The sequence below is a fragment of the Thalassophryne amazonica genome, chromosome 1 (assembly GCF_902500255.1).
Source record: "Thalassophryne amazonica chromosome 1, fThaAma1.1, whole genome shotgun sequence".
Classification (NCBI taxonomy): Eukaryota; Metazoa; Chordata; class Actinopteri; order Batrachoidiformes; family Batrachoididae; genus Thalassophryne; species Thalassophryne amazonica.
Window position 1 is genome coordinate 73,101,513 of NC_047103.1, and position 15,574 is coordinate 73,117,086.

The following is a 15,574-nucleotide window of genomic DNA, read 5'->3' on the forward strand; positions in this document are numbered from 1 at the left end:
CCTCTTCTGGATCATCCATATGCTCTCTGGCAAAATTCAGACAGGCCTGGACATGTACTGGCTTAAGCAGGGGAACACACCTGGCACTGCAGGATTTGAGTCCCTCTCTGCATAGTGTGTAGCCTTTGTTACTTTGGTCCCAGCTCTCTGCAGGTCCTTCATCAGGTCCCTCCGTGTAGTTCTGGGATGTTTGTTCACTGTACTCATGATCATTTTGACCCAACGGGTTGACATCTGGGCTGAGTAGGGGGGCAAAGCTCTCGATTTACCGATCGATCTACATTCCGATCCTCACCTATGGTCATGAGATTTGGCTCATGACCGAAAGAATGAGATCGCAAGTACAAGCGGCCGAGATGAGTTTCCTCCGCAGGGTGGCTGGGTGCTCCCTTAGAGATAGGGTGAGGAGCTCGGTCACTCGGGAGGAGCTCGGAGTCAAGCCGCTGCTCCTCCACGTCCAAAGGAGTCCGTTGAGGTGGCTCGGCCATCTTTTCCGGATGCCGCCTGGACGCCTCGCTGGAGAGGTGTTCCGGGCACGTCCCATTGGGAGGAGGCCCTGGGGAAGACCCAGGACATGCTGGAGGGACTGCATCTCTCGGCTGGCTTGGGAATGCCTTGGGGTTCCCCCGGAGGAGCTGGGGGAGGTGTATGTGGATAAGGAGGTCTGGGCGGCTTTGCTTGAACTGCTGCCCCCGCGACGCGACTCCGGATAAAGCAGAAGAAAATGGATGGATGGATGGATGGATGGATGGGTTGACATCTTGCGTGGAGCCCCAAATTGAGGGAAATTATCAATGGTCTTGTATGTCTTCCATTTTCTTACAATTGCTCCCACAGTTGATTTATTCACACCAACCTGCTTGACCATTGTAGATTCACTCTTCCCAGCCTGGTGCACATCTACAATTTTCTTCCTGGTGTCCTTCGACAGCTCTTTGGTCTTGGCCATGGTTGAGTTTGGAGTCTGACTGTTTGAGGCTGTGGATAGGTGCCTTTTATACAGATAACAAGTTCCAACAGATGCCGTTAATACAGGTAAGAGGTGGAGGACAAAAGAGCAACACCCCCGCTTGCTTCGCATCATGAGGGATGTGACTAAATGTGTACGCCAGTGGGAAGGCCTCATTTAAGGGGAGGACACCTCGAGGTTTAAGCCAGGTTTCACATAACGCAATCATATCTCTGATGATCCATAATTAGATCATTAATCAGCAATGATTTCGAGGATAGTGATTGTATGTTAATGAGACTCAGGCTTAGGACCTCAGAGGGGTTGACAGTTGGGACTGTTTGGATTTAGGGGTGGTTCCAGAGCAGCATATATAAGATGCCTGGAAGTATGTTTAAGTTTGAGACATTCCACGCGGGTTGTAGGTAGCAGACACAAAATATTTGATATTGCTGGAACAGCCAATGGGCCATCCTCAATTTCACCGTCATCCAATGTCGTAATGGGCATTAAGTTTGTAAAGCATATCACTCTGATTTTTATGGACCCGTCTGCGGAAATAGGCCACAGTCTCAACTGGATGAATTTCCCTCCCTGGCACATAAACTGCGCTATCACCATAGTAGATTTTCTGCACTAATTTCCCTGCTAAGCTAATGAATTCCATACCCACATTTGTCATAATCCTTGGAGGGCCTCTAATCACCTGCTCTGTGGCCTGCTGTAAAGTCCTAATGTTACCCTCCCTGTAGAGCTCTATCTATGTTCACAGACAAGATGGCGGCACCTTCCCCAGTAGGGTGAAGGCTGTCCGGCATCAGCAAGCCACGGCGGCCCCAAAATGAAGGCCAGTTATCAATAAAACTAAAGCCTTGCTGTGTACAAAATTGTGCCAGCCACCCATTTAATGATGTTAGCCTGCTAAATGCCTCAACAGTACCCCAGGAGGGGAGGGGACCAGAGACTACTAATTGATGCAGACATGTCTTTCTGGCAAGGTCATAAGTCCTCTCTATGTCCACTTTTGTGAACTCAGAGTGCTCCATCCTGACATCATTGGCGCCGGCATGAATAACTATGTGACTGTATCTTGTGTCATGTTCCTTTGTTTGCCTACCCTTCTGCAGCGTCAGCACCATAAGATGGGAGGCAGTGTCAGGAGCTCTGGTCCCAGGAATGCTTTTAACATCAGCCGGCATCTGTAACCTGACTTTGCGGGTGATAGAATCCCTTATCACTAAAGCCCAGTGTTTCAGCCTGTAGATAGGAGTGGAAGTCACCCATGGGCTCATAGAACTCACAACAGGCATATCCAAGGGAGAAAACCAGTTTACAGTGGTGAGTGTGATAGCGGTACCTCAACCGGGCACCAAGCCCTATGTGACTTCCTCTGCCTAACCACAGTCCGAAAGCCATCATCCACAGCCGGCATTTCTTGGCTGATGCTAATGGGCACACTAGCCAGCACAACACTAACCTCGTCTGGAGTGCCCGTAACATCTAACTCCACTGAGCTAAGAAGCTGTTCTAGCTCACAGACACAGCTCTCTAAAAGAGCCATCCTATCTGCCAGCATCGTGCAGGATATATATACAACTCCAATTCCAATGAAATTGGGACGTTGTGAAAAATGTAAATAAAAACAGAATACAATGATTTGCAAATCCTCTTCCACCTATATTCAATTGAATACACCACAAAGACATGATATTTAATGTTCAAACAGATAAACTTAATTGTTTTTGTGCAAATATTTGCTTATTTTGAAATGGATGCCTGCAACACGTTTCAAAAAAGCTGGGACAGTGGTAAGTTTACCACTGTGTTATGTCACCTTTCCTTCTAACAACACTCAATAAGCATTTGGGAACTGAGAACACTAATTGTTGAAGCTTTGTAGGTGGAATTCTTTCCTGTTGTTGCTTGATGTACGACTTCAATTGTTCAACATTCCGGGGTCTCCGTTGTTGTATTTTACGCTTCATAATCTGCCACACATTTTCAATGGGTGACAGGTCTGGACTGCAGGCAGGCCAGTCTAGTACCTGCACTCTTTTACTACGAAGCCACGCTGTTGTAACACGTGCAGAATGTGGCTTGGCATTGTCTTGCTGAAATAAGCAGGGATGTCCCTGAAAAAGACGTTGCTTGGATGGCAGCATGTGTTGAAACCTGTATGCACCTTTCAGCATTGATGGTGCCATCACAGATATGCAAGTTGTCCGTGCCATGGGCACTAACACACCCCCGTACCATCACAGATGCTGGATTTTGAACTTTGCGCTGGTAACAATCTGGATGGTCTTTTTCCTCTTTTGTCTGGAGGACATGACTTCCATGATTTCCAAAAACAATTTGAAATGTGGACTTGTAATCCAGCCCTGGGGAGTGTTTTGTTTTATTTGTTCTTTTGATTTATTTGCTGGATCTTGGAGTTTTGTCTCCCCCTGCAGTTGTCATGGCAACCCCAAACGCACCTGATTTTCATTTAATTTGACATCATCTGCAATCAGCGCACCTGGAGCATGGTGTGTAAAGTGGCAAATAAAAGACAGTGGAGTTTGGCAGAAGGGGGTGGCATCCTGAGCTGAAGCGGCATCCTGAGGTGTGAGGCGTGGAGAGCAGATTATGTGTAGAGAGGCTGGAGAACAGGAGCTACACCGAAATCGCCGCCACTGGGTCCAGCTGCATTACTGTCCGGGAGGAGCACCACAACACAGATCATATGCAGCGGCAGGGGAGAACCCTGCCATGTCTGTGAGTACACTTTATGTGTTTGTGTAGTGGTGCTCGTGAAGTTAGAGTCTTTGGCTCGAGGGATGGTTTGCTGTGCATTCGCTGGTCTTGGTGTGTGTGTGTGTGTGTGTGTGTGTGTGTGTGTGTGTGTGTGTGTGTGTGTGTGTGTGTGTGTGTGTGTGTGTGTGTGTGTGTGTGTGTGTGTGTGTGTGTGTGTGTGTGTGAGAGACAGCTGTACGGGAAGAGAGACGCCAGAGAGGAGTGACGAGAGGTGAGACGAGCGCCGCAAAGTTAATTACTCGCAGCGGCAGGGGAGGGACCCTGCCTCACCTGTGAGTGTTTGTAGCTTTGCTCAGAATAATGTAACGGATAGCCTTTGGTGAATGAAGTGCATCTAGTGTTGGCAACATTGCACTGGCTTTGCCTTTTGTGTTCCACAGGGAAGATTGTGATGCACACACACTGAATGTTAGGAGGACCCTCCCCAAACAAGCCGCTGCCTCGAGGATGCCCACAGACTGGCCTAATTGTACACTTTTCCACTTTGTATCTGTCCATTTCTGGATGTTGTTGATGTATGGCTTTCGCTTTGCATGGTAGAGTTTTAATTTGCACTTGTAGATGTAGTGAAGAACTGTGTTAACTGACAATGGTTTTCTGAAGTGTTCCTGAGCCCACGCAGTAAGATCCTTTCCACAATGATGTTGGTTTTTAATGCAGTGCCTCGCCCCATCTTTGCTTGTGAACGGCTGAGCCTTTTGGGGATGCTCCTTTTATACCCAGTCTTGTTTTCGTCAACTTTCCCAGTCTTCTGTTGCCCTGTCCCAACTTTTTGAAATGTGTTGCAGGCATCCATTTCAAAATGAGCAAATATTTGCACAAAAACAACAAAGTCTATCAGTTTGAAAATTAAATATCTTGTCTTTGTGGTGTGTTCAATTGAATGAGATATACATTATTGATCTCACAGTGGAGAAATTATGTTTACACTCCAGTTACCTCAGACAGCAATTAGTCCACAATTATTACTTGTTTACCGTAATAATGGCACACATTAGAATTAAGAACAGTACATACACATTTGACATTGTTTATGTGCACTAAATTTGAAGAAGTCTGCTATCTGAATTGAGGCAAGTGGGTGAAGGTTGCGCAGCAACCCTGAGTTACGCCACCGTCAGCTTGGGGGGGGGGGGGATTGGGGGGGACCAGCAGCAGCTAAAACTGCGCCGCCCCCACAGAAGGGAAGGGAGGTGACGTGAGCAGAAGCCAGAGTGGGGGATGAGTGATGGGGGTAGGAGAGGGTGGGGAGAGGGAGTGGGGCATGCTTCAGTCTTATGAAAAACAGTTTATTGTCTTTGTGGGTTGAGATAAGAAAGAAAGGAGCCAAATAATCACCAAGGCCTGAAGACATTCCTCTGGAGGAAAACAGTCGGGCAATTTGTCCTTCAGGCTTAATAAGCCTGCCATGCTGTGGTTTGAGCAGTGAAAAACACATTTTACAGTTCCACTTGAACAACCAAATCCCAATTATGAATTAAGAATGTTCCCAATTATGAATATTCCCCGGCCTCCGAACTCTTTAACTTCATCTGCAAGGCACACATCTGCTCCAAGATGTCATCCAATTTGCGCCTGAATTCAAGAGTTATCGCAGTCTGAGAAAGCAATGCCTTGCCCACCTCGTTAATCATGACGGACAAGCAAGGGCCGTGGTTCTTGATGCCACCATCTTGCCAATTTTCCGATAGATCAGGGCAGCACATAAGCCAGAAAGTGCCAGCCCTGCTACCATAAGACCAAATATGAATAAATCCTCGACATCCTCAATGGAGAAAGGTGCCAAGCATGCAATACGCCAAGACCCCCAGGAGTCGAGAACATAGCCCGCAGGATACGTTCCATCTGGGCAGGTAGGATCCCCCGGTCCTGACCTTCTTGTAGAAAAGATGGTGTCAATAGCGTTCAGAGACCAGCTGATCAATTCCATGGTTAATCCAACAGTAGTCCAATAGAACCAGAATCCAATATAATTTGAGGAATTCACAGTCTGGTGAAGTAGGGACTTGAAGGTCAAAGGCAGAGAACAGAGATAAGGGAGAGTGGAGAAGATGCGACCGCCCTCGTCGGAGTCCCAAGCTGAAAAGCTTTTTTATCTCATGGGAACTCTCCCTACCCACCTAAGTGGCTCAAGAATATGGGCAGCATGTATATACGAGGGCTGTCAATAAAGTAACGGTCCTTTTTATTTTTTTCAAAAACTATATGGATTTCATTCATATGTTTTTACGTCAGACATGCTTGAACCCTCGTGCGCATGCGTGAGTTTTTCCACGCCTGTCGATGACGTCATTCGCCTGTGAGTACTCCTTGTGGGAGGAGTCGTCCAGCCCCTCGTCGGAATTCCTTTGTCTGAGAAGTTGCTGAGAGACTGGCACGTTGTTTGATCAAAATTTTTTCTAAACCTGTGAGACACATCGAAGTGGACACGGTTCGAAAAATTAAGCTGGTTTTCAGTGAAAATGTTAACGGCTGATGAGAGATTTTGAGGTGATTCTGTCGCTTTAAGAACTTCCCACGGTGCGAGACGTCGCGCTGCGCTCTCAGCCGCCGTCGTCAGCCTGTTCAAGCTGAAAACCTCCACGTTTCAGGCTCTATTGATCCAGGACGTCGTGAGAGAACAGAGAAGTTTCAGAAGAAGTCGGTTTCAGCATTTTATCCGGATATTCCACTGTTAAAGGAGATTTTTTTAATGAAAGACGTGCGGACGGGTCCGCGCGTCGCGATGCTCCGCCACAGGAAAAACACCTCTGTTGAAAGCCTTAAGGACAAGTTGGAACATGTCCTGCTGTTAAACAATTTCTCATATACTCACTCCACTGAAAGCCATCAAAAGCCGCCTGGATTTTACAAATGGTTATCAACACGGAGGTGTTTTTCCTGTGCCACCGCACCGCGTCGGCTGCGTCCCAACGCGCGGACCCGTCCGCACGTCTTTCATTAAAAAAAATCTCCTTTAACAGTGGAATATCCGGATAAAATGCTGAAACTGACTTCTTCTGAAACTTCTCTGTTCTCTCACGACGTCCTGGATCAATAGAGCCTGAAATGTGGAGGTTTTCAGCTTGAACAGGCTGACGACAGCGGCTGAGAGCGCTGAGCGACGTCTCGCACCGTGGGAAGTCCTTAAAGCGACAGAATCACCTCAAAATCTCTCATCAGCTGTTAAAATTTTCACTGAAAACCAGCTTAATTTTTCGAACCGTGTCCACTTCGATGTGTCTCACAGGTTTAGAAAAAATTTTGATCAAACAACGCGCCAGTCTCTCAGCAACTTCTCAGACAAAGGAATTCCGACGAGGGGTGGACGACTCCTCCCACAAGGAGTGCTCACAGGCGAATGACGTCACCGACAGGCGTGGAAAAACTCACGCATGCGCACGAGGGTTCAAGCATGTCTGACATAAAAACATATGAATGAAATCCATATAGTTTTTGAAAAAAATAAAAAGGACCGTTGCTTTATTGACAGCCCTCGTAAGTGACATTTACATGACAATTTATATGACAATATTGAGATACGATAATTTGGCCATAGTGTACAGCCCTACTGTCAACTAGGTGAAAACTTTGAATATTAATTTACATCTACATTAAGTGGCAGGGGGTTAAGAGGGCTGTAATTAGTGGGGTCAGCTGAAAGTGAAGTAGGGACTTGAAGGTTAAAACAGAGAGCAGAGATAAGGGAGCGTGGAGGAGATGTGACCGCTCTCGTCGGAGTCCCAAGCTGAATATAAGTTGAAGAGGATTTGCAAATCTTTGTACTCTGTTTTTATTTACTTTTTAAACAACGTCCCAACTTCATTGGAATTGGGGTTGTATATAAATAACCCTTTTCTGTTCCACTCCAACCTACAGAGAAGGGTTTTCATACAAGAAAAGCGATCAAATCTAGGCTTGAGTCTCCCATCTGCTTGGAAAACTGAAAACCACCTACTCCAGTAGATTTAACATACAGTACCACACTGTTTGTATTTCTTATTGATTGGTGTAAATGAACCCCAAGGCGTATTAAGTTATTTGGAAATGTTCATATATCTATGCCAGGTCAAGACTTGGAGCATTCATTGGTGCTGCGTGTAGCCACACCCACCACACTACAGTAACACTTTTGCTATTAGATGGCAATCACTCAGGCAGACAACCATGGCCTGACTTGTCTCAAGAAAACTGGCTGGGAAAGTGCTGAAGTCATCAAGGTGTGCCAACGGCTGTGTCACACATACGATGTATGCCTGTTCACAATATGTGAATATTTTCAAAAAGTGTTTAATGTGAAGCTTGCAGTTTTCAGCTTCACATTAAGCGTGGTATTTCCAAATCGGAAGACAAAAGAAAATTTGATTTGAGCAAGGAAGACCTGCACCATCATTTGTAACTGCCTTAAACTTTGTAACTGTTAGAAGGACCTAAGGAGTGGGCCACCCCTCTGAGTCCGGTCTGCTTGAGGATTCTTCCTCAAGAACACCAGAAGGAGTTTTTCCTTCCCACTGTCATGTATGTACTTGCTCAGGGGGTTGGTAAGGTTCAGCCTTACCTGTGTTTTGCTGTGATTTGGTGTTCTATAAATAAAGTGAATTGAACTGAAGGAAATATAGTACAAATAACTGCAGAAACACCATCTTCACTCTTCTAGTGGAAGAGCTAACAAGTCTAATGATTAATCATTTGTTTCTATGGATGCAGTAATCACCTTTGTCAGGTAGCCTGGCAGCCTACTCCTCTGTTGTATCTGTGTCTTTATTTGCATCCGAGTCTCTATCTGCTGCCGTATCTGCGACTGCTGCTGCTGCCGCCAGTCCGACTGCTGCTGCTGCTGCTCCGACTGCTGCTGCTCCTGCTCCTGTTCCTCAGACTTCTGCTGCTGCTCCTCCAACTGCTGACATTGTTCCTCTTCAGGCTTTGGTTGCTCTGCCTTCTTTAAGCGAAGGACCTGCAAGTGCAAACATCATGGACCTGTCATTTTGTCATCAGCACACAGATCAGTGTTTGTCAGTTCCTTATTGTAGTTGTCTGTTGGGATTCTGCCTTCTGAAGCTGTTGTTTCCTACCCTTCAACCTTTCTCTTCATGTTCATGCCTTGTCCTGCCTGTTTGTTTTCAACTTTCCCCTTCCAGTCTCACCACCTTTGTCCATCTTGTCCTCTTGTAGCATTGGATTTTCATCAGGGCTGTCTCCCTCCAGCTATAATCACTGCTTCATCCTGAACTGTCTTCATTGTATTTGAAAAGAAATCACCATTCATTTGCAGAGGTGTCAAATCCAGCTTCAGAAAGTAAAAGTCCAGCCACATATTTGTTCCATTTTCCTAATAAACCAGCTGATTATAATTAGTTCAGCTCTTCAGGCAGGTGGATGAGCTAATTATTGAGATCACCTGTTTTAGGTGCACAGGTAGAAGAAGCAAGACATTGGAGGGTTTTTACTTTCTGAAGCCGGATTTGACACCTCTGTTCATTTGAAAATCCTTGTGAACTAGAGTCTGATCCTGCTTTCCTCCTGACAATAGCTACAGTTTGCAAGAAAGATGATGATTAAAACTGTGCTACTGTTTGTAAAATGTTAAGAAGTAAGAAAGTGCCAAGAAAAGAAAAGAAAGGAAAACAAGAACAAGATGACTCTGAAGGTGGGAGCCTCTTATGTAGGTAAAGAGAGAGAGAGATTGTGCATGTCATGTAAAGAAGATAGGCAGCCAGGGGCATGCTGGGAACATTTTTCAGCCTGGGAGTTTCATATCCAACCGGCCCACAAACCGCCAGCGCACAGAGATAATAAGAGTTCTGCTGTGGCATTTAAATCCAGCATTTATGTGCTGACTGACTGTGAAAATTGGGTGGCTTATAATAGAAAGTAAAAGTTAGTTAGTTAAAAGAAGAACGGTATTGTTAACTCACCAGTACACCACCTGGGTTTACAATGTGCGATTTTTGGCCCTTTTTCAGCCGATTTTTCACTTGTGCGAGAATTTTTTGGATCGCGCAGAGTTTCAGCTTAATCGTGCATCCTGCGTCGTGCAGTCTACGTGGAGTAAAGAGCTGCGTTTAACATCTCACGACCACCTCCCGATGGGGAATCATATGGTCGGATGAAAATCAAACCTGTTCGTTATTTTGGTCGGCCGTCGTGACTCGTGAGGGTTCCGTGCTGTTGAAGCAGTGCTACAAGCGTCTACGCGCTGATTACGTCGTGCACTGTGCATGTGCAAACACCGGAGAGAGGAAACAGTGATCTCATGTAAAGTCTTATGTTTTTTTTTAATTGCGTTCCCTCGCAATAACCTAATATAATATTAAAGTTCATGCCTATGGGGGGAGACTGAACGTATATGCGCGCGCACACACACACACACACACACACACACACACAACAGGATTTACAACAGATGAGGGAATAAGTTGCTACACCTTGCGCAGCTGTAAGACTCCGTATGAAATATAGTTTATTTATACAACAGTGTAAGTAGCAACACCTGTTATGAATGTTTATGTTTTCTTTTTTACCGTCCTCTCATGAATCATGTTGCTGTCTGCTGTGTGTGCGCGCGCGCATACGTTCATTCTCCCCCCACCTGATTTCACTCACTGTGTGCGCTGATAGGCATGAAATAAATATTTATAAAAAAAGAAATGCGACCCCAACGTGTGATTTTTGAACGTACAATGTGAACAGTCAGATCGCATCAGAGCATCGGGCCGTACAGTGTGAGAACATGAATTGTGCGCTCTGAACTTTTAAACCCTGCGGTTTTGTCGCACAGTTTGAGCTGGAGCCAAGTACAATTGAAAATATCGTACAGTGTCTGCCCAGCTTAAGTCAGTGAAGTCTGTAAGTAGCTGGAAGAGGTGGTACTATACTACAAATGTTGATACGGCTGACATCCTGGCATCAACGGGCACGTAGCCTGTTATGCCCGACCCTATTTACCATTTCCCTCTTCACTCTGTCTTCTTGAAAAAATATCTGTGAGCTTTGCACACTTGGCAGCATCTTCCTCCAAAGCTTTTCTTTTTCTTAATCTAGCTTTTTCAGCTCCATCTGGCTTTTTTCTGTCCATCTTTTCACTCACTGGCCACTCCTCCTATACTTGCTAGTAGCGCAAGTCCCATCTGAGTGCACAGTGCCTGATTGGACTGAACTAACTGTAATGAATGCATAGGGGTGTTAAACGTGTAATGGTATGTCCCTGCCTTAGGCTTTGGAAAAGATAACAGCGTTGCAAAAGAAGCAGTCTTAAGTTATTTTCTTGTGAATTTTCATGATTGTAAGACATTTATAACACTTAATGTCTTCTCTTTAAGATACAGCAGCCCAAGTGTCTTGCTGTGTAGCCTAACAGTTAGTGGTGGTCATATATGTATGTATATATTAACACCCCCTCACAACGGCCCCAAGTTGGACCAGCCCACCGGGAACACTCCCGACTCTCCCGATTACCCAGCACGTGGTAGTAGGCAGCTATGTTGTGCTTACAATAAACAAAGTGGAAGGGAAGCAAGGTCTGAAATGGACAAAGAGTACAAGCTCTCAGATGAAGATTCTATCAAATCACAGTATGAGCATCACTGTGAAGCTCGACCTTGTAAATAGTGTTGTGAACTTCAAGCAGTCCTCAAACTGATGATGTCCATGAAACATGGGGGGGGGGAGAGATAGTTAAAGTTGTGAGTGCTTAAACATTTCATGCTGGCTGTGTAGAAATGGAGAAAGAGGATTCCTGGAGTCCCAGGGGATGAGATAATGCAGAACTAAATGGGCATATAGGTGAAGAAAATAAAGTCCTGATGTGAAACTGTGTTTGGGGTGAGAAACACTGGAGACAAAAGAAAGTCTATATTTTGCTCAGGGTGGAGTGGGAATTATCACCACAGCTACATAGGGTGTGCAGCCATTCTGAGAGCCAGTGTTCCAAAGAGACACCATCCCTGTCGAGAGGCCATCCATCACACAACTGCGCATGCACAGTTCTGTCTACCCAGACTTTCACACGTCCCCCCGTTGAGTTTACGTGCCTCGCTTTACTGCGCGCATGCGCATTTCCTTCTCCGATGGACTTTTACATCTCAGCCGTGTAGAGCTGAGTTGCCCCACCATGGAAAACCCACCCCAAATAAAACTCGACACAAAACCTGTTCTGTTGAGATGTGCTTTCCACACATAAGTTTAGTCTTTATATGAAAATACAACAGCAATAACTTTTTCCCATTTTAACAAGTAAAGATTTGCTTGTACACCGTGTGAAGTTGAACTCCCCCACCAAGGAAAACCCACATCTACATACTGACATTGTGGTTCAAGCTGCTAAAATATTATATTTATTACCGACATGGGGTAATCGATTATAATCATTACATTTTTTATGTAATCTAATGTAATCTGTAATTTTAACCAAAATAGATCATTGTAATTGTAATTTAATTGTAATCTTTGGAGAAAAATTTGTAATTGTGAGAATTATGTCAAGATTAAAATAAAATTGATTATCTTAAATAGTTCAACAACAAATTTGTTCAGAAGATTTCCTTTCCATTAGTACCAACAATATGCAAGAAGACTGTGACATTTCAGTGATCACACAATCTTTTAGGTGTATTTTTTTCCCCCAGCTGACTGATTCTGCTCTTTTTCTCTCTATCCGAGGTACAAACAATAGGGCCCAGACGGACTGTGAGGTGGAAGGCCAGAGGCGGGTGGTGCATGCTGCAGTCTGTGTTTCACAGGCCCACTGACTGTTGTGTGGGCCGCTGAAGAGGAGGTACTGCTGGCCCACCACCACCAGTCGGCGCCCTGCTTGGAGTGCGGGCTTCAAGCATGAGAGGGCGCCGAGACAGAGAGTGACAGCTGTCACTCGTTTACACCAGCTGTCACCAATCACCACCACCTCTACAAAAGCCGGATCATTACTCCACCTCCTCGCCGAGAAATCAACTACCGTCGAAGGTAATTCTTCTCTGCTGTTGTTATTCAGTGTATCTAAACTGTGATCTGTGTGCAGCCGCGTACCTGTGAAGTCTGTGGAAGACTGGATTAGCGGATAGTGAGAGGACGACGGTCTTCGTCTCTCACTCCATCCAGAAGGAAGACAAACAGGAGCTGCATGAGTGATAACGTATCTGGAGGTGGAGGTTCTCCCTCCCGAAGGAACTAGTTCCAAGGATTACTGGGTGTGTGGATACACACTCACCATAACTGTTTTGTCATCTTCTGCCAGCAGTACCAGGGTCTGCAACCGAAGACGGTGACCACCTGGGGACTCAGGACTTGGCGGCTCTGGTGTTCTTCAGGCCGTTGGTGGTGGAAGCTGTGTGGGTCCCGGCTCTCCGATCGCCAGAGGTCTCCTATCTTCGAGCCTGCCCGCACGTCACCTTGTGTACAATTGGCATTATCTGTATCTGTATTTAGTTGTGCGATTCACAACATTAAATTGTTACTCTTTGTCTTATCCATTGTCCGTTCATTTGTGCCCCCTGTTGCGGGTCCGTGTTACGACCCTTTCCCAACAGGATTTCTCAGCCATTCGTCATGGATCCCGAGGGGCGTCAACCACAGCTTGAACAGCCAATGGGAGAACAAGGAGCGCAGGCATCAGCAGGAGGCGTGGTAAGTGATCTGCAGCAAATCCTTACCGCTTTCACCGCTCAGTTAAATCTGGTAACCGAGCAGAATGCAGTCCTCAATCGGAGGGTGGAGGCTCTCACCGCCAGAGTGGAAGCGTGCAACTCGAGCACTGCTGCAGTGACTCCTCCTGCTGGCTCTGGGCCACAGACAGACGTTCCACTGGTCGTTCAACAAACCCCCCCACCGTCCACTGAAGCTTACATAAGCCCTCCAGAACCGTACGGAGGTTGTGTCGAAACGTGCACAGACTTCTTAATGCAGTGTTCGCTCGTTTTTGCACAGCGTCCAGTTATGTATGCATCAGATGCCAGCCGGGTGGCTTATGTGATTAATTTGCTTCGAGGTGAGGCACGCGCTTGGGCTACGGCGCTTTGGGAACAGAATTTGTGGCTCCTGACGTCATACACTGGGTTTGTACGGGAATTCAAACAGGTGTTTGATCATCCCAACAGAGGCGAGACCGCCTCGAGCGTGCTGCTGTCAATGAGACAGGGGCGCCAAAGCGCAGCTGATTATGCAGTCGACTTCCGCATCGCGGCTGCGAGGTCTGGCTGGAATAATGTTGCGCTCCGCGCCGCCTTCATAAGCGGACTGTCTCCAGTACTGAAGGAGCATTTACTGGCTAAGGACGAACCGCAAGACTTCGATGGGCTTGTCAGTTTGGTTATACATTTAGACAACCGGTTGAATGAACACCGTCGGGAGCAGGCCGGGGGGCGTGGTCGGGCACAAGCCGTCCCTCTCTCCTCCGGGTCCGAAAGGGTGTCCTCTTCCCTACGTTCCACTGCCAGAGGGCTCCGTGTGGCAACAGCTCCCCCTGCTGACGAAGCTATGGACATGAGCAGGGCCAAATTAAAATCAAATATTAGACAAAGGAGGCTGGCCCGCGGAGAGTGTTTTTTCTGATGCTCTTGTGAGCACATGTTAAAAGACTGCCCCAAACGATCAAACTCCAACGCCCATCCTTAGGAACTGGGTTAAGGGTGGGCCATAATATTTACACAGGGAAAACCCATAAATCAGCACGAATCCCAGTAACAATCCTGAGTGGGGATTTAACCCTTCACGCCCCAGCACTGGTAGACACGGGGTCAGAAGGGAATCTGCTGGACAGCAGATAGGCCAGGGCAGTAGGGCTTCCTCTGGTGGCCCTGCCTTCACCATTGAAGGTACGAGCACTAGATGGCACTCTACTCCTGTTAATTACACATCAGACACAGCCAGTAACCTTGGTTGTGTCTGGGAATCACAGGGAGGAGATTGTGTTTTATGTAACACCTTCTACCTCCCGAGTGATTCTGGGATTTCCATGGATGGCGAAGCACAATCCCCGGATTGATTGGCCGTCTGGGGTGGTGACGCAGTGGAGCAAAACCTGCCACCGGGAGTGTCTTGGATCCTCGGTTCCACCCTGAATTACAGCTAAAGAGGAGGTCAAAGTCCCCCCCAATCTGACGGCGGTGCCCGAGGTGTACCACGATCTTGCTGACGTCTTCAGCAAAGATCTGGCACTCACTCTTCCCCCGCACCGACCGTACGATTGTGCCATCGATTTGATTCCGGGCGCTGAGTACCCGTCCAGTAGATTGTACAACCTCTCACGTCCGGAACGCGAATCGATGGAGACCTACATCCGGGACTCCTTAGCCGCTGGGTTGATTCGGAACTCCACCTCCCCGATGGGTGCGGGTTTCTTTTTTGTGGGTAAAAAAGACGGCGGACTCCGTCCATGCATTGACTACAGAGGGCTGAACGAGATTACGGTTCGCAATCGATACCCGTTGCCCCTGTTGGATTCGGTGTTCACGCCCCTGCATGGAGCCAAAATGTTCACCAAACTTGATCTTAGGAATGCGTACCACCTGGTTCGGATCCGGAAGGGAGACGAATGGAAGACGGCATTTAACACCCCGTTAGGTCATTTTGAGTACCTGGTCATGCCATTCGGCCTCACTAATGCCCCCGTGACGTTCCAAGCATTGGTTAATGACGTCTTGCGGGACTTCCTGCACCGGTTTGTCTTCGTATATCTGGATGACATACTCATCTTTTCTCCGGACCCTGAGTGTCATGTCCAGCATGTACGTCAGGTCCTGCAGCGGTTACTAGAAAACCGGTTGTTTGTGAAAGGCGAGAAGTGTGAGTTCCACCGCACTTCTTTGTCCTTCCTGGGGTTCATCATCTCCTCCAACTCCATCGCCCCGGATCCGGCCA

The 15,574-nt window shown here is 46.9% G+C and overlaps 1 pseudogene; it reads right to left on the reverse strand.

Moving 5' to 3' along the window:
* LOC117511783 overlaps nt 1–15,574 on the reverse strand; it is a 130,893-nt pseudogene that overhangs the window by 86,376 nt on the left and 28,943 nt on the right.